The 18,201-nt window shown below is 43.4% G+C and overlaps 1 protein-coding gene across 6 annotated transcripts in view; it reads right to left on the bottom strand.

The window, feature by feature from the left end:
- Positions 1–18,201, bottom strand: part of LOC126999348 (serine/arginine repetitive matrix protein 1-like) — a 122,112-nt gene that overhangs the window by 86,725 nt on the left and 17,186 nt on the right. The gene's annotated exons all lie outside the window — the stretch shown is intronic.

Raw genomic sequence — 18,201 nt, forward strand, 5'->3', positions numbered from 1 at the left:
ACAACGCAGATGAGACAGACAGACACACACAAGCACAGACAGACACAAAAGAATCTAAGTCGTAAAATAAAACAAATATTAAAAAAAAAAAAACGAGCTGATGTCACGTGAGGAATGACGTCACACACACAAAATTAAGGTCACACGCTACCTTGATTCTCTAACCTAGTTTACCCCCTCCCCCCCCTTCCCCTCCCCTTCCTTCCCCATCAAAATTACCCCCATCGCTTTCCCTCTCCTTCACACCTTTTCACCTCGCTTCCCTTCTTTCCCCTCACCCTCTTCTCCCCTCCCCTTCCCTCCCTCCACCTTCCTTTCCTTCCCCTTGTCTCCCCGTCAAAATAACCCCCATCGCTTTCCCCTCCTTCATACCTTTTCACCTCTCTTCCCTTCCTTCCCCTCACCCTCTTCTCCCTTCCCCTCCCTTCCCTCACCTTCCCTTCCTTCCCCTTCCCTCCCCGTCATAATTATCCCCTTCGCTTGCCTACTCCTTCCCACCTTGTCATCTTTCTTCCTTTCCTTCCCCTCACCCTCTTCTCCCCTCCCCTCTCCTCCCTTCCCCTCCCCTCCTCTCCCCTCCCCTCCGGTTCCTCTTTATGATTATCCTCTTCACCTCGTCCTTCTTTCTTTTCCCTCCCTTTCTTTTTATCTGGGTTCCTTTTCTTCCCCTTACCCTTTCCCCCCCCTTCTCCTTTCCGCTTTCCTCTTCCCCTCACTTCCTTCTTCCCCCCTTTACTTTCCCCTCACGCCTTCTTTCCCCTTCCCTCTCTTTTCCCCTCTCACCTTCCTGACTTTATTCCCCCTTCCCCTTACCCTTTCCCCTTAATCCCCCTTTCCACACTTCCAGCAGTAAGGGAAAGTAGTGAACAAAAGCAGAGGGGAGGGAGGAGGGGGGGAACGAGGGGAGGAGGGAAGGGGGATTGCGTATTTAAAGTCGAGAGATTATATCGTTTGGGGGGAACGGGGGGAGGGGGTTGGGGGAAGGGAGGAGGGGGGCAGTGGGGGGCGCGGGTGTATATACTAAAGGTTAATTAGATGGGGTTAAGCTAAGTGTTGGAGGTTAATGGGGGAGGAAAAATGGGGGGGGGGAGGAGGAGGAGAAGGTGGTGGTGGTGGTGGTGTTAGTTGTCGGAGAGGGGAGGGGAGCTATAGGGAAGGGGAAGGGAAGAGGAAGGAGGAGGGGTAAGTAAGAGGAGGAGGAAAGAAAGGGAGGGTGGAGGGGAAGGAGTGAGAGAAGGAAGAGGAGGAAAAAGGGAGGGTCGAAGGAAAGGAAAAAGAGGGAGCAGGGGAGTGGAAGGAGTAAGGTAAGGAAGGGGAGGGGAAAGGGAGGGTGAAGGGGGAGAAGAAAGAGAAGGAAGGAGAGTGGAGAGGGAGGGTGGAGGGGGAGTCAGAGAAAGAAGGAAGGGGAGGGGAGGAATAAGAGAAGGAAGAGGTGGTGTAGGTGGGGAGGGGAGGGAAAGGGGGTGAAGGGAAGAGAGTAAAAGGTAATGTAGCGTAAAGAATTGGGGAGGAGGAGGGAGGGGAGGAAAGTCGAGGAGAATGTGTTAAGTGGGAGGGAAGAGGAGGAGGAGGAGGAGGAGGAGGAATTGTTAGGAGTCTGGAGAGAGAAGAAAGGGGGAAGGTAAGGGGAGGGAGGGGAAGACAGAATGTGGGGAGAGAAGGAGATGGAAGGGAGGCAGGGTACATAAGTGATGGGAAGATAAGATAAGAAATAAAGGAAATGGAGAGAGGAGGAAAATATGGGAGAAGGGAGGAGAATGGAAAGGGAAAAAGAGGACGGGGAAGGAGGGGAAGACAGAATATGTGAAGAGAAGAAGGAAGGGAGGCAGGGTACATAAGGGATGGGAAGATAAGATAAGGAACAAAGGAAATGGAGAGAGGAGGAAAATAAGGGAGAGGGGAAGGGAAAGGAAAAAAAGGGACAAACGTGAAGTGCAAAGAAAGGAAAATGGAAAGAAGGTGAAAAAGGGGAAACGGAAGAAGAAGAAGAAGAAGGGGAGGGAAGGGACAGAGGGGACGTGTGAAGTTTCTATGAAGGAGAGGAAGGAAGAGAGAAGGAGGAGGGAAGTGTTAAGTGTAAGAGGAAGAGAGGGAAAAAAAAGGGGAGGAAAGGGAAGAGAGAAGACTTTGAGGTGTGTGTGGGGGGGGGGGGGGGAATTGAAGTGTCGGGGAGGGAGGAGGAGGAAGGGAGAAGATACGGGGGAAGATTAAAGTTTCTGTAAGGGAGAAGGGAGGGAAGGGAAGGGAAGGGAAGGAAGGAGGAGGAGGGTTGAAGTGTCTGAGGGAGAAAGAGGGAGGAGGAAGGGAGGAAGAGGGGGAAGGAAGGGAAGACAAAGGGAGGGGAAGGGAGGAATCGATAGCAGTCTCTTTTTAACACATGAATTGTCTCTTGCATGCAGGTATGAGAGAGAGAGAGAGAGAGAGAGAGAGAGAGAGAGAGACCGTGCCTGATAAATTATTCACTGATCTATTTCTGTCTTCGCATGTTATTCCTTGCTTCGATTCTTCTCTCTCTCTCTCTCTCTCTCTCTCTCTCTCTCTCTCTCTCTCTCTCTCTCTCTCTCTCTCTCTCTCTCTCTCTCTCTCTCTCTCTCTGTAAACATATATACAAATATAATATGTACAGACCCAAAGGTGCACTGTCGTGTGCTGCCTATTCAAAGGGCAGAATAAAATCTATATAAAAAAATAACTACATAAACTTTATATATATATATATATATATATATATATATATATATATATATATATATATATATATATATATATATATATATATATATATATATATATATATATATATATATATATATATATATATATATATATATATATATATATATATATATATATATATATATATATATATAGGTATATATATATATATATATATAAATATATATATATATATATATATATAGATATATATATATGAGCCCCTCCAGTGGTGGCCCGACAGTTTTATTTTTTGGGTGTTCATCTCCCGGGAGTTTGGGACACTGGCCGTGAACATGTTCCACATCCGACAGACTCTTCCCGCCAAGGTGCGTTGGTGCTGGCTGGTGCGGGAACGCGGCACCTCTACTGCGTCACCACGAGATAGCACCATTCTCGTGTCCCGCGTGGTGACTCTCGGAGGCTGGCGTAGGCCCGCCAGGTGTGGCACTTCTCGCACTTGTGCCTTATGAAACACCACAAGAGCAGATACGTCCCTGCGGTGTTCCAGGGAGTCGACGGAGCTGAGAGTTTCCGGCCCGGTTGGGGGTTCTGCAGCATCCACCAGTCGCAGTGTCCGTCGCTAGATGGCGTCGAGTGTCTCGCTGTGCGAGGCAGCACACGACATCCAGGGGAGGCGGTGACTGAGTGGTTAGCGTGACAGTGCCGCGTTCAGGATGACGCGAGTTCGATCCCCGCCCGGTGACACCAAGCTGGGATTTTTCAGCCGCCGCCGAGTGGCCTAAGACTACCCACATGCTGTCCAGAAGACCACCCATCAACCCGGACTCTAGATTCTAGGATTAAAGATGAGCTCCGGAGGGGCAGCATGAGCCAGTGCAAGATGGCGCCACTGTAAACACTTGCCTGCGCCACAACGGGCTGGGCCATACCATCAGGCCCCTCCAAAACAAGCCTACAGGCACCATAGGTGAAGATGTATAAAAAAATAAAAAAAATCCAAGAGCGGGCAGCATAATCTAAGGCCGTATCTGGGCCTTACTTGAGTATGCTGCCACCCTACCCCCCCCCCCTCTCTCTCTCTCTCTCTCTCTCTCTCTCTCTCTCTCTCTCTCTCTCTCTCTCTCTCTCTCTCTCTCTCTCTCTCTCTCTCTCTCTCTCTCTCTTTACCTGTGACAATTATGGTGGACAGGTGACAGAAACAGGTGTCTCTTTCACACACAAAGACGGACAAATTGCCGAGGAGGAGGATGAGGAAGAGGAGGAGGCTGGTAAAGAAGATAGCAAGCACGAGAAGAAAGGAGAGGAGAGTGTGGGAGAGAAAGAAAAACAGAAAGAAAAGAAAGTAGGAGAAGAAAAAGGAAAGGAGGAGGAGGAGGCTGGTGTGGAAGATAAGAAGCACAAAGAGAAAAAAAGAGTGTATGGGAGGAAGAAAAATAAAAAGCAGGAAAAAGACAGAGGACGAGGAGGAGGAGAAGAAGAAGAGGAAGAGGAAAACAACCACGAAGAGAAAGAAAGGTGGGTGTGGGAGGAAGAGAAAAATAGAAGGAAGACAAAGAGTTGGGAGAGTAAAGAGAGGAGGAAGAAGACAAAGAAGAAGAAAAAAAAAGGAGGAGGTCACAATCAGTGTTACCAGATGACCTCGTGACCTCCATCCCTCATTTCTTAACACGAGGAGGAGGAAGAAGAAGAAGTGGGAGAAAAAGAGGAAGAAGAGGAGGAGGAGGAGGAGGAGGAGGAGGAAGGATAGACAGGAGCGTTTTGCTTTTAGTGTTAATAGACAGTGAAAGTGAAAGCCGCCATACCTGTCTGCCTTGTTACCTGTCCGCTTACCTGAGAGAGAGAGAGAGAGAGAGAGAGAGAGGCAGGTCAATACGGAGAGAGGTCAAGGGTCACGCAGAAGAGAACTAATCGTTGTTATTAATAGCCGGCAACCGCATTCCTTCCTCTTTAATACATCACCATCTGCAACCATTCTCTCTCTCTCTCTCTCTCTCTCTCTCTCTCTCTCTCTCTCTCTCTCTCTCTCTCTCTCTCTCTCTCTCTCTCAACCATAATTTACTTTCCTCCATTGGTCAAAATTCGTCTTCTTCATCAAATAATTATCCTCTTCCTCCTCCTGCTCCTCCTTCTCTTCCACTTTCCTCCTCCTCCTCTTCCACTCTTTCCTCCACTTCCTCTTCTTCTGCTTTTCATTTTCATCTCTCCTCTCCTTCCCCTATTTTTCCTACCCTCAATTTCTCCTTCCTCCCTTCCTTACCTCCTCGTCATTCCTCCACTTCCCCTTTTCTTTATCACTTATGTTTCTCTTCTTATTTCCTTTTTTTCCTCCACTTCCTTTACTTTCTCCTTTATTTCATCTCCTCTTCCTTCTGTCTTCCTTTCTCTCCACTCTTTTCCCCTCTATCTCCTCTTTTCTCCTTTTTATCTCATTCCCTCTACCTGTTAACATTTTCCTCTTACCCTCCTCCTCATTCTTCCTCTCCACTCTTTCCCCTCTATCTCCTCTTTTCTCCTTTTTATATCATTCCCTCTACCTATTTACCTTTCTCTCTTACCCTTCTCCTCCCCATTCTTCCTTCTCCCTCTTCCCACCTCTCTCCCTCTTTCCTCCTCCCCCATTCTTTCCTCACCTCATTTCCGGCTAATTAAGGGGGAAATCACCTGTTTGGCCCTCCTAATTAGTCTTCTAAGAGGATGATTATTGCGGCCTATTTTTCCCACTTCCCTAATTACGTTTTGCAAGTTTTCGTTTTCGGGGGTTTTTTTTTTTTCGTATTTAGGTTTGTTTGTTTTTATCTAATTTTGTTTTCGTTTTATTTATTTTTATTTATTTTTTTATGTATCTGCCTTTTTTATTTAACGTTCTTTTTGTTGTTGTTGTTTTTTAGTTAATGTTTTCTTTGTTTATTTTTTCATTTTTTGCTATTTTTTGTACCTAGTCTTATTTTCTTTCCTTTTACCTTTTTTTTTTGTGTGTGTGTAGTATCTTACGTTCTATTTTGCTTTTTTTGTCATCATTAATGTGTTCTTTTCTTTTCTTTTTTTTCTTTTTTGTATCTAACGTTTTTTTCTATTTTGATTGTTTTGTTGATAACTTTTCCTTATTTTTTATATATAACTTTTTACTTTTCTTTCTTCCTCATTTCTTCCCTTTCTTTCTTTATCTTCCTTTATTTTCCCCTTTTTCCTTCATCTTTTTCAATATTTCCTTTTCTCCATTTTTTTTTCCTTTCTTTCTTTATCTTCCTTTATTTTCCCCTTTTTCCCTTCATTTCTCTTTCAATATTTCTTTTTCTTCATTTCTTTTCCTCTCTTTCCCTATCCCCTTCATTATTGTTGTTATTGTTTTTTATGTCTAATGTTTGTTATTCTTTTATTCTTATAGCAAACTTTTTCTTTATTTTTTTGTTATTTATTGATTCTAACATTTTCGAAAACCTTATTATTCTCTTTTTTTTATATTTCTATTTCTTTGTTTTCATCACTAATCAGGTTTTTATTTTATTTATTCATTGGCGAGTCAAGAAAAAGGAAGGAAATAAAATAAAAGAAATAAAAGAGAACGGCAATTTTCAAACGTGTCCAGACTCGTTTTTGACATGTAGGGGCGAGACAGTGACGTGTTATGGACCTGTTTCTGTCTGTCTGCCTGTCTGTCTGTCTGTCTGTTTGTCGGCTTACCTTTTAGTCCATGAAACAACAGGTGCGACTCTCTCTCTCTCTCTCTCTCTCTCTCTCTCTCTCTCTCTCTCTCTCTCTCTCTCTCTCTCTCTCTCTCTCTCTCTCTCTCTCTCTCTCTCTCCACCATTTCCAAAGAGCGAAGAAAAAAGATAGATATTACAAAGAAAGAAGGAAAAGAGAAAGGAAGGATTAAGGAAAGAAGACAGGAAGAAAGGAAGGAGAGAAAGAAGAAAACAAAACTCTTCTCCATTCTCTTCCTTCTTTTCTTTTTTATCTTCTTTCGTTACTCGTATAGAAGAAAGTTTGAGACATAAGTGAGGGAGAAAGATAAAGAAGGAAAGAAGAAGGAATGAAGGAAAGAACAAGAACTCTACTACTCTCTCCGTCTTCTTTTCCTCTTCTTCTCTTTGTCTTCTTTTCTCTCGCGTCCAGAAGAAAGTTTGGAAGACAGAAGTGAGAGAAGGACAGAGACATAAAGAAGAAATATCAACCATCCTCTTCTCTCCATCTATTTCTCTATCTTTATCTTCTCTTTTGCGTCCACAAGAAACATTGAAAGAGAGGAAGAGATAAAGAAAGAAGGGAGAAAGAAGAAAGAAAGAAGAAAGGCAGAACAACCCACAAGTAGTATATATTATTTTCCTTATCCTAACTTTTCTTTTCTTTCTTTCCCTTTATTTTTTCCTTTCTCCCCTCTTTATTTATTTCCTTTTCTACATTCCTTTCTTTCTCTATTCCTTTATTTCATCACCTCCCTCCCTTCCATTTCCTATCTCTATTCCTCTATCTGTCTAACTACCTGTCTATCTATCTATTCTTATTTATATTCTCCCATTTATCTTTATCTATCCACCTCTATCTATCTTTCTATCTCTCTCTTCGTCCTCTCCCAAAATCCTTCCCTGGGAGTTATTTATAGACTTGAACTCCTTTGAAGAGGATGTAATCTCCCTCTCTCACACGCCTCACTGACTTCAGGATATCCTCAACCCCCGCCTCTTCCTCTTCCTCTTGCTCCTCTTGGTCGGCTTCCTCCTCTTCCTCTTACTCCTCTTCCATCTCTCTCTTCTCTCATCCGCCTCCGTCTCCAAACTCCCCACAACTTAACTTCCTCTTCTTCCTCTTCCTCTTTTATCCTCCTCCTCTTTTCTTCCTTCTTCGAGTGTCATTCATCCGCTTTCGTCTCCTCCTCCTCCTCCTCCTCTTCCTGGGTATCTTTCTCTTCTTCTCCTCCTCCTCCTCCCCCTCCTGGGTATCTTCCTCTTCTTCTCCTCCTCCTCCTCCTCCTCCTCCTCCTCCTCCTCCTCCTCCTCCTCCTCCTCCTACGTTTCCAACTGTCTTCCTCTAGCCTTCTTCATCCCTCCAGCTGTCCACATTTCTCTCCTCCTCTATTTATTTTCTTCCTATTTCTTATTCATTTATCCTTTCCTCTTATTTTATCTCCTCTTCTCCCTTTCGTTCACTGGTACAATATTTCCTTTTATCCTCTTCCTTCTCTTCCTTCTTGCTTTTCTTCCTTTTCTCATCTTTTCCCTTTATTTTCTTTATCTTCCTTTATTTTCCCCTTTTTCCCTTCATCTTTCTTTCAATATTTCCTTTTCTCCATTTCTTTTCCTGTCTTTCCCTCTCCCCTTTCATTATTTCATTCCCTTTCTCCTTCCCTTCTCTATTTCTTTTCTTTTCCTTTTCTTCTTTTTTTGTTCTTTTCTCTCCCTTTAACCTACCCCTCCCTCTCTCTTCCTCTTTCGTTCCCTATCACTTCCCCTTTCTCTCCACTTTCACTCCCATTCCCTTTCTAATCCCCTTCCCCTTCCCCTCATTCCTCCTCTCCCGCCCTCTCCACCATTTCCTTCCTTCCTTTCCTTTTTCCTTTCATCAGGAATCGATTTAGAACTAACTTTTTTTCTCTCTCTCTTTACTCTCATGTAACTCCTTGCTCTCTTTTCTGGTTCTCTCCTCCTCCTCCTCCTCCTCCTCCTCCTCCTCCTCCTCCTCCTCCTCCTCCTCCTCTTTCTTACCTGTCCAAGCCACACCTCACCTTTCATGTCTCACCTTAATTAGTGGAAAGCGAAATCCTTACACCTGTAGCCCCGGTAAGTATGTTTCTCTCTCTCTCTCTCTCTCTCTCTCTCTCTCTCTCTCTCTCTCTCTCTCTCTCTCTCTCTCTCTCTCTCTCTCTCTCTCTGCCCTTCAACACGGCTATTACTCCCCTCTTCTTCCCCTTCCTCCATCAATATGTTTTCCTCCCTTCTCTCCTCACTTATCTGTCCTCCTCCTCCTCCTCCTACTCCGCCTCCTCCTCCTCCTCCATTGCCCACCCATCTCATCCCCTTCATTCTTTCCCCATTAAATTCAATTCCTCTTCCTCCCCATTACATCCCTTTACTACTACTACTACTATTACTACTACTACTACTACTATTACTACTACAAGTGTAACAGGAGGTTCGACTTGTCTGATAGTATCTACTTTAAGCAAGACAGGCCCCTCCTCTCTCTCTCTCTCTCTCTCTCTCTCTCTCTCTCTCTCTCTCTCTCTCTCTCTCTCTCTCTCTCTCTAATTGCTCATTTCTCCCCTTTAAAAGCTCACCCTTGCCCATATATGAGAGAGAGAGAGAGCGAGCACATTTCCCCTCTTCCCGTCTTTTATCCTGCCCGTTATTCCTGTTGTTCCCGTTCCCTGCTTCCCTCATTCACGCTCACCTGTGTTTTACGAACCGCCCCTGAATACCTGAGCGAGGATCTGAATATTGTAGGGACCGGCGAGGGTTGAGTTAGTACGGGGATGTAGTAATAATAATGATAGTAGGAATGATGATGATAATAGTAACTGAGGGAGAAGAAAGCAAAATGGGGAGGAAATGAAAGAGAAGGAAACGAAAAAGGAAAGGAACGGAAAGAGAGGTGAAGGAAGTAAGAGAAGAAAAGGGAAAGGCAAGAGGGAAAGGAAAATGAACGGGGAATCAAGGAAAAGGAAAGAGAGGGAAAGGGAAGGGAAGGCGAAGAGAAATAATTAAGGAAAGGAAAGGAAGGGAAATGAAAGTAAAAAGAAAGAGCGTATAGCTAAGAGAATGTATTAAGTAAAGGAAGGGAAGGAACGCGAAAAGAATGAACGTATAACTATGAGAAAGTAATAAGGAAAGGAAGGGAAGGGAACGAAAGCGAAAAGAAAGAACGTATAGCTAAGAGGAAGTATTAAGGAAAGGAAAGGAAAGCGAAAAGAAAGAACGTATAGCTAAGAGAAAGTATTAAGGAAAGGAAGGGAAGGGAAGGGAAGCGAAGGGAAAGCGAAAAGGGAAGAGAAGGGAAGGGAAACAAGGTGAGTAGGGATGTAAAAGGTAAAAGGGGGAAGGGAAGAGAAGGGTCGTGGAGAAATGGAATGAAGGGAAACGAAGAGAAGAATGTTACCAAAATTAGGAGTAATAACTATAAAAATAATGATAATAATAATAAATTTTTGCCCTTCCTTTGTGCATATAAATAGGCACACATTGTTAACAGCAGAAATAAAAACTGTTCCGGCTTCATAACTTTTCACAAATAACCAATAATGCGTGAATGCTCTCTCTCTCTCTCTCTCTCTCTCTCTCTCTCTCTCTCTCTCTCTCTCTCTCTCTCTCTCTCTCTCTCTCTCTAATTATGTTACAGTCAATTGTTCCCTTCCCATCCCTTCCCTTACGTTCCCTACCCTTTCCTTCCCTTCCTTTCCCTTCTTCCTTTCTATTAGCTATCTCATCCCTTCTCTCCACTTATTTCTTCCACTCTTTGCTCTATCTTCATTCCTTTTCCTTCCACTTCCTTTTCCCTCCCCTCTTGACTTCCCTAACCTTCTCTCCTCTTCCTTTCTGTTAAATATCTCATCCCTTCTCCCCCATTTCCTTCTTTCACTCTCTTGTTCTCCCTTTATTCCCTTACTCCCTTCCTTTCCTTACCCTCCTTCCTCCCTTTCCTCTTATGTTTCTTTTCCTTTTTCCCTTCCCTGTCAATTCCTTCCCTTTATTCTTATCCCTTATCTTCCTTTCACTCTTTTTCTCCCATTTTTTTCCCTCCTTTGAATTTCCTCCTTCCCCTCTTGTTTTATCTTCCCTTCTCTCCCTTTCCTCCCTTTCCCTTCCTCTCTTTCCCATCCCTTCCTCTTACTCCTTATCCTCCACTCTCGTTCTTTCCCTTCTTCCTCCTATCTCTCCCCTCCCTCCTCCCCCTTCTTATCTTATCTTCCCCTTCCTCCCCCCCCCCCCCTCCTGTCATGTTAAGACAAACGCGCGTCACATTAGTTATGAAGCGGTGACGTGAAAGGCTTGGAGGAAGAGGAGAGAATGGAGAGGAAGGGAAGAGAGGGAAAGGAAGGGAAGTAACGTAAGACCCTCATTTTCTTTATATTCCTTTTTCTTCCTTTCCTTCTTCTTCCTTCCCTAAATTCATCCCTTCCTCCCCTTCCCTGTTTTTTTATACTTCTTCCCCTTTCCATTTCTCTCCTTAAAAAATACCCTTGGCTCTCTCTCTTGTCGTCCTTTTCCTGTTTCCCTTCCTTTTTCCCCTTACATTCCTTTTCCTTCCTTTCCTTTTTCCTTCCCTAAATTCATCCCTTCCTCCCCTTCCCTGTTTTTTTATACTTCTTCTCCTTTCCATCTCTCCTAAAAAATATCCTTGGCTCTCTCTCTCTCTCTTCTTCCTTTCCCTTTTCCCCTTCCTTTTTCCCCTTCCATTCCTTCTCCTTTCCTTGCCTCCCTTTCACCTCCCCTTTTACTTCCCTTCTCTCTTTTTCCTCATCAATCCTTCTTTTTTTTTCCTTCTTTTCATTGCTTTCCCCTCCTGCTTTCTCCCTTAATATTCCCCTCACCCCTTCGTCTACTTGTCTGCCCTTTCTCCCTTCCTCATTTCCTCCCTTTCCTCCTTCGTGTCTAAATCTTCTTACCCCGTCATTTACTTCCATTCCCTCTGTCCGTTCATTCTTATTCTCCTCTCGCCTTCCTAATGTCTACCTAAATCTTCCCTTACCTCTACTCCTTCGTTTCCCTTCCACTTCTCCCCTTCCCTTCCCTTCCCTTCCTTCTTATCTTCCTTTCGCCTTCTTCCTGTCTATCTACATCTTCCTACATCTTCGTCTACTTCCCTTACCTCTTCTCCTTCGTTTCCCTTCCTCTCCTTCCCTCCCTTCCACCTCTCCCCTTCCTTCCCTTCCCTTCTCTCTTATTCTCCTCTCGCCTTCTTCCTGTCTATCTAAATCTTCCTACATCTTCGTTTACTTTCCTTACCTCTTCTCCTTCGTTTCCCTTTCTCTCCTTCCCTCCCTTCCACCTCTCGCCTTCCTCCTCTCTATCTAAGTCTTCCTACATCTTCGTCTACTTCCCTTACCTCTTCTCCTTCGTTTCCCTTCCTCTCCTTCCCTCCCTCCCACCTCTCCCCTCCCTTCCCTTCCCTTCCCATCAATATCCCTCGTGGCTTCGTTGCCCAAACTTGTGAGGATAAAAGAGCCGAGGGTTGATTCTTATCCCGACCAAGTTGTACTGAATACCCTTCCTTCCCCCCTTCCCCCTAATCCCCTCTCCCCCCCTCCCCCCCTTCCTTCTCCCCCTTCCCTCTCTTCCTCTTCCCATCACTCCTCTCTTCCTCAACCCCTCCTCCCTTCTGATACTCTCCCCACCTCTCCATCCCCCTTTCCCCTCCTTTTCCTCTCTCCTCCCTCTTCCTCTCTCTCCCTTCCTCTTTTATTTTTGTTTCCTTTTTTTTTAGTTGATGAGGTGGATAGATGTGGGGAGGGAGGGAGAGAGAGAGAGAGAGAGAGAGAGAGGTTTGTTAAAGTTTGATGGATTGAAACTTAAATTAGCGATACACTGATAAGAGGAGGAAGAGGAAGAAGAAGAAGAAGAAGAAGAGGGAAACATAGGAAGAGGAAGAGAGAGTGCAGGAAGGAAAAAAAATATCAAAAACGTCTTAATATTTTCAGTAGTAGTAGTAGTAGTAGTAGTAATAGAAATAGTAGTAGTAATAGTAGTAATAGTTCGGTACAATGTTATTCAATCTATCCCCCCCTCCTCGTTCCCCCTCTCCTCCCTCCCCCCCTCATCTCCCCCCCTCCCCCCCCTCTCTCCTGACGTTATTTTTTGGTCCTGGAGGAAATAACCCCAAAAATTAACATCGACCTGTAGATGCAAACCGAATTACCGGACAGCATGGCGGCCGGGGAGTGTACGTGTGTTTGTTCGTGTTTGTTTATGTGACTGTTTGTTGTTTGTGTTTTTGTTTACCCGAGTGTGTTTACTTGTTTGTGGTCACCTGTGTGTTTCAGCTGTTTGTTTTTTACCTCTGTGCCCTGCTGTTTGTGAATTTATTTATATTTTACCTCTGTTTGTCTAGTTGTGTTTCCCTCTTTGCTTTATTTAAGAAAGAAAATGGTGGAAGAGAAAGGAAGAGAAGGAAAGAAAAAAAGGAAAAAGAAGAAGAGAATGGGAGGAAAAAAGAGAAAAAAACAAAGGAAAACTGAGGAATGGAAGAAAGCGAAAAATGAAAGAGGGAAAAAGAATGAAAATTAAAAACAAAAGAATTAAACGAAAAAAACAGGCAGTAGAAGGAAAATAAAGAGGAAGGGAAGGGAAAGGAAGAGAAGGAAACTATAGGAAAAGAAAGAAAAAAACAGACTGGGAGGGAAAAGAAAAAAAAGGAAAACTGAGGAATGGAAGAAAGCGAAAAATGAAAGAGGGAAAAAGAATGAAAATTAAAAACAAAAGAATAAAACGAAAAGAACAGACAGTAGAAGGAAAAAAATGAGAAGGTGAAGGAAAGCAAGATTAAAGGAAAGGAATGACAAGGAGATAGAAGTGAAATCCGGAGTGTAAGATCCTAAGAGTGAAAAAATGGGGGACGGGAATGAGGTGAAAGAAAGGGGAGGGAAGGAAGATGTTTATTCTAAGACACTATTAAAGGGGTGAAGGAAACCGATAAGAAAAGGATGCAGGGTGAGGGGAAGGTGTGGGGGTGCGCAGCTGTCTATGTGTTAGTAAACAGATTTGGGGAGGCAGGTAACGGGGAGCCTATCACAGGTGTGCGAGGTGTGGGGAGGAGGAGGAAGAGGAAGTGAAGGGGTGGAAGAGCAGGAAGGGAAGATGAGGTGACAGGAGGAAGACTGACGACGTTTGCTGGAGGAGGAGGAAGGAAGGAAGACGAAGAACAAAAAGTAGAAGAGGAGGAAGAGGAAGAAGAGGAAAAACGGAAATGAAGAAGAAACAAGAAGAAGAAAAAGAAGATAAAAAAAAAAAACGAACAAACGATCAAGAATAAGAACAGGAAGAAAAAAGAGAAGAAAGAGGAAGGAGAAGAAGAAGAAGAAGAAGTTGCATTATAAAAAAGCTCACTCGCATACATTAAAAAAAACTTGCATGTATGCATGAATTATTTCCCTTGTATGTACGTATCTATGTATGTATGTACGTGTCAGGAGGTATACATACGCATCACAGTGGGACCTAAACACACACACACACACACACACACACACACACACACACACACACACACACACACACATACACCAGGTGGGCTGACAGGTGTAAACAAGGTGTGGCACAGGTAAACAAAAGGAGGGACCTGGTTTACACTTTGCCTAAAACTGTTGTCTTTTGTGAATACTGAAGCAGGTGTGTTAGAGAGAGAGAGAGAGAGAGAGAGAGAGAGAGTGACAGTTTAAATGACAAAATGCAAAAGGGAAAGAAAGTATAGTTGAGAGAGAGAGAGAGAGAGAGAGAGGTTATGACTTTAGACCCAATAACAGCCAATCATAAGGGCGGAAATAACTAGTGCTGAGGATTGGGGTGAAGGAGGAACGGGAGGAAGCGAGGGAGACGGAGGAAGGAAGAGGAGATGGAGGAGGGAGACGGAGGAAGGAAGGAAGAGGAGGAGGTGGAGGAGGGAGACGGAGGAAGGAAGGAAGGAGGGAAGAGGAGGAGGTGGAGGAGGGAGACGGAGGAAGGAAGGAAGGAAGATGGAGGGGAGAATTTACACGCAGGAGGAAGAGAGAAGAAAAGAAAGAGGAATAAAAGATGGACGATGAGAAGAAAGAAGAAAGGGAGTAGGAGGAGAAGGAAGAAGAAAAGGAGGGGAAGGAGAAAAAAAAAGAGAATAAGGGAATGAGCCAAACGAATAAAAATTAAGGAAAAATAGTTTAAATAAAGGACGAAAACAATGGAAGGAAAATACATAAGAAGAAGGAAAGTAAAAACGGAAGGAAGAGGAAGGAAGAAAAAGAAGAAAAAAGAGGAAAAGCAATACAAAGAAGAAAAGGAAAAAGGACAAGAAGGAAAAGAGGAGGAGAAACAGATGTGGAAGGAGGAAGTGGATAAGGAAGGGATTTAAAAGGAGGCGAAAGAGAGGAAGAAGAAGAAGGGAAGGAAGAGAAAACTAATGAACCATCTTCGTCAGCTTGATCGATAAAGAAGCGTTGTCTGGTGTCGCGGAGGAGGAGGAGGAGGAGGGGAAGAAAACGGGCAGAGGTCACTATAGATGTAAAGAAAATGGGAAGAGGATGGTTGTTTTGAAGATAGGGAAGACGAGGTGAATTGGTACCATCTATCAAATATTAGTTTTCGCTTCCTTCTTCTTCCTCAATTTCGCTTCCCTTTACTTCCCCTCTTCTTCTATTTCCCCTTCCTCATCTTCCTTTTCCATTCTTTTCTCTTTCCTCAATTTCACCGCCTTTTACTTCCCCTCTTCTTCTGTTTCCTCTTCCTCATCTTCCTTTTCCATTCTTTTCTCTTTCCTCAATTTCACCGCCTTTTACTTCCCCTCTTCTGTTTCCCCTTCCTCGTTTACCTTTTCCATTCTTTTCTCTTTCCTCAATTTCACCGCCTTTAATTTCCCCTCTTCTTCTGTGTTCTCTTCCTCGTTTTCCTTTTCCATTCTTTTCTCTTTCCTCAATTTCATCTCCTTTTACTTCCCCTCTTCTGTTTCCCCTTCCTTGTTTTCCTTTGCCATTCTTTTCTTTTACAGTATCTTCGCTTCCTTCTTCTTCCTCAATTTCACCGCCTTTACTTCCCCTCTTCTTCTGTTTCCCCTTCCTCGTCTTCCTTTCCCATTCTTTTCCTTTCCATTATTTCCTTTTCCATGTACTTTTCCTCCTCCTTTCCTCCTTTTTTCCCCTTTCCTCTTTTATATCCTTTCCTGTCTCCATTTTCCTCTTTTCCTTCCTTATTGTTTCTTATATTCCTCCCATTTCTTCTTTCCTTCTACTTATCCTTCCTCCTTCCTTCTCTTACTTCCTTTTTAAACCACTTTTTCTCTAATTCATATTCCTTTTGTGTACTTTTTTTTTATTTATCTCCTTTCCTTTTTTTCTTTTTCAGTTTTTTTTCCTATATCTGTGTCTATTTATCTGTATCTATCTATCTATCTATCTATCTATCTTTCACTGACATCCTATACCACACATTATTATTATTATTATTATTATTATTATTATTATTGTTGTTGTTCTTGTCATCATTTCACGTCTCATTTAACAGCCGCCAGTCAGAGGGTCGCAAAGGAGAGAAGGAAGAAGAGGGAGAAAGAAGAATAAACAGGAGATAAAGGAAAATATGATAAAGTGTGGGATGACAACGAATTTTTTTTTTTCTTTGATTTCTCTTTTTTTTTCTCTTCCCTTTTTCCTTCTTCTTCTTCTTCCTCCTTCGTTTTTGTCTCGTCTTCCGCATCCCTGTGTTTATCTATTTTGCTTTTTCCTTCTTTACTTTCTTTTTCTTAGTTTCATTTCTTCCATCTTTCTTTTTTTTTCATTGATTTCACTTATTTTTTTCTCTCTTCCTTTTTTCCTCCTCTTCCTTCCTCGTTTTTGTCTCGTCTTCCGCATTCCGGTGTTTATTTATTTTCCTTCTTTCCTTCCTTTCTACGTTACTTCATTCCTTCCATCTTTCTTTCCTTCCTTCCTTCCTTTCTCTCTTCGATCCTTCACGAGTTTCCTTATTCATTCATTCTTCTTTCCTTCTTCTGTCCTTTGTTTCTTCCTTCCTTCCTTCTATTTATAACCGATTTCCTTCTCTTTCTCCTTCTTCTTTTCCTACTTTCCCTCCTCCTCCTTTCACACCTCTCTCTCCCTTCCTTCCTTCCTTTTTTTTCCTCTTCCGTCCCTTCTTCCTCCTTCCTTTCCTTCCTCCTTCTTCCACTCCTCTCTCTCCCTTCCTTCCTTTCTTTTTTTTACTATTTTCCTCTTCCGTCTCCTCTTCCTCCTTCCTTTCCTTCTTTCCCTCCTCCTCCTTCCACTCCTCTCTCTCCCTTCCTTCCTTCCTTTTTGTTCCTCTTCCGTCCTCTCTTCCTCCTTCCTTTCCTTCTTTCCCTCCTCCTCATTCCACTCCTCTCTCTCCCTCCCTTCCTTCCTTAACCTCACATCTCAATCCCTGCTTCCCTTCCTCCTACTTTTCTTGTCTTTTCCTATTCCCCCTTCCTTTCCTACTTTCCCTTCCCTCCCTCCCTTCCCTCCTTCCTTCACATCTCAATCCCTCCTTCCGTTCTCCCTAATTTTTTTCTTTTTTTTTTCCCTTTCCTTCCTTTCTTCTGTTATTAACCGCTTCGCTTCTCTCTTTCCTGTTTTCTTTCCTCCTTTCCCTTTTCCTCTTCCCATTCCTCTCACTCCCTTCCTTCCCTCCTTCCTTCATATCTCAATTACTGCTTCCCTTCTTCCTATTTTTCTGCTCTTTTTCTCTTCCTTCCCCTCTTCTTCCTCCCTTTCTCCATTTCCTAACAGCTTTTAGCTCCTTCCTTCCTTCCTTTCTTCCAATCTTTGCTTTATCTTTTTCCTCCTTCCCCTCTTCCTTCCTCCATTCCTTAATTTTTTTTCATCCCCTTCCTTTCTTCTTTCCTTCTTTCCATTCCCTTTTTAACCCTTCCTTCCCTCCCTTCATCTCCTCCAATTCTTACCCTTCTCCTCCTTCCCTCCCCTCCCTATTCCTTCCTTCCTTCCTTCCTCTACCTCTTAGTATCTCCATCTCTCCTCCCATTCTTCCCTCTTTCCTTCCTTTTCTTCCTCTTTCCCTCCCTCCCCTCTCCCTCTTTCTTAACCTCCTTCCATCCCTCCTTCGTTTCTTCCCTTCTTTGTTCCCCTCCCTCCCTCCCTTCCTCTTTACCTCTCATATTTCTATCTCTTCGTTCTAGCTTCCCATCTTTCATTTTTTTCCTCTTTTCCTCCTCTCTCCCTTTTCCCTCCACCCCTTCCTTCTTCTATCATACCCCTCTATCCCGCCCTTTCTTCCTTCTTTTCCCCTTCCCTCCCTTTCCCCCCACGCCAGGTGAGGGGTAGAGGAGAGAAGGAAGGGGGTCAGCTGGACACAAGGACCACTCCAGGTAATGGTCAAGGTATGGTGGAAGTTACCTGGGACACACCTGCCGATGCCCACCTCTATATCACGACAGGTGTGTGTGTGTGTGTTTTGTGGTGAAAAAAAAAAAGAGTAAGTGAGAAATAAATAAATGAAAGAAATAAAGAAATGAAAGAAAGGAAGAAAGAAAATAAATAAATGGAAAAAAAAGGAAAGAAAAAAAATACCAAATTTTTTTTTTTGAATGGAGAGAGAGAGAGAGAGAGAGAGAGAGAGAGAGAACAAAATAGTTTACCTTTCAACTTTCCCAGGAAGTGGTTTTTTTGCCTGTTTGTTTGTTTCTAAAAGTTTATTTGTGTCTACATAATGAAGTTACCCTCCTTTCCGCCGCACATCCGGGGGGGAGAGAGAGAGAGAGAGAGGAGATGAACAAGATAGACATGGTAACAAATATGGAGGAAGGAAACGAATAATGGAGAGAGAGAGAGAGAGTGTGTGTGTAGGAGGAGGAAGAGGAGATGAACAAGATAGACATGGT

The sequence above is a fragment of the Eriocheir sinensis genome, chromosome 16 (assembly GCF_024679095.1).
Source record: "Eriocheir sinensis breed Jianghai 21 chromosome 16, ASM2467909v1, whole genome shotgun sequence".
NCBI lineage: Eukaryota > Metazoa > Arthropoda > Malacostraca > Decapoda > Varunidae > Eriocheir > Eriocheir sinensis.